This window comes from Belonocnema kinseyi, chromosome 3 (assembly GCF_010883055.1).
Source record: "Belonocnema kinseyi isolate 2016_QV_RU_SX_M_011 chromosome 3, B_treatae_v1, whole genome shotgun sequence".
In the NCBI taxonomy this organism is placed as follows: domain Eukaryota; kingdom Metazoa; phylum Arthropoda; class Insecta; order Hymenoptera; family Cynipidae; genus Belonocnema; species Belonocnema kinseyi.
Window position 1 is genome coordinate 45172821 of NC_046659.1, and position 1143 is coordinate 45173963.

At 33.0% G+C, this 1143-nt stretch overlaps 1 protein-coding gene across 1 annotated transcript in view; it reads left to right on the forward strand.

The window, feature by feature from the left end:
- Positions 1 to 1143, forward strand: part of LOC117169803 — a 22191-nt gene that overhangs the window by 15302 nt on the left and 5746 nt on the right. The window lies entirely within an intron of this gene.

Below are 1143 nucleotides of genomic sequence, written 5' to 3' on the forward strand. Positions count from 1 at the left end.
TAAATGACTTTATCATTTACGGTTTGAAAAAATAACGTTGAGGAAAAATTAAAAAAAGAATAATGTTTATTACAATTATTGTTATAAAAATAAATAACTAGGTAAAATGTATGAATGACAATGAAATGAAAATAAGAATATTTAAAATAATATAAAATTTATTTATTTACTTTTTATTGGAAAATAGGTTACATATTTCTAGAATAAAGAAAGTGTGGTCAATTCCGACAATGAAGTTTGCATACATGATGCAAGATCTGTACGCTTACAATATTTACCGCCACGTATGCGCTGGTTCGATACTCCAGAAATATTATTTTTGAGTTTGTATTTCTTCAACAACTTTTTGTAAAATTTTCGCACAAGACAATCATTTTTTTCTAAATTATTCGTAAAAAAATTATTAAAATCAGACAGAGAATAACCGTTACACCTATAATGGAGAAACATAGTGCAATATTGCCCACAAACATTCGAAGTCGCATTTTGTCTCTTTGTGTTCCACCTGTATAAGGTACAATTTCCCTGTAAACGAAGATGTTTAGGTATAAGAGGCGGTAACCAGTAGCTGTCAAAGTAGGTACCACTTCCATCACAGCCAAAGTATAGGGCGATCCAATGAGTTCCAGGTTTTGATTGTTCATCAAAAATAGCTACAATTGCAGATGGTTTCGTTCAACGTTTAGGAATCTGATCTGCTGGAAACACGCCGACTGTCCGAGCTTTTGGGAGTCGAAGTACTTGTAGAATTTGTAGGCTGTTCATACTTTTTAGATGCTATTGGTAGGGTAGTTTTTTTAATCAAGTCTACCGTATCCTTATCCGACGTCGTAGGTGATCTGAGCGTACTAGTACTGTACCCTTGTATTTTATTATAGGATAATGAGAGTATATTATCCTCTTGCTGTTTCTCTATCTAGTTCTTTAGTCTGATTAAATTCGTCTATAAATGGTAATATTTAAACGATGGGGATTTTAGTTCCTCCAAATTTATTACTTTTCTACTTGTAATTTTTTGTAGTAACTCTGCTTTTTCATGTCCTCTGGTGTACATTAGTTTGGCAGTTCGAGAAATGTCACGTAGATTGGCGTGAAGGAAATTCATTGGGACATCTCCTTCAAACCACTCAATACCGTGATGAT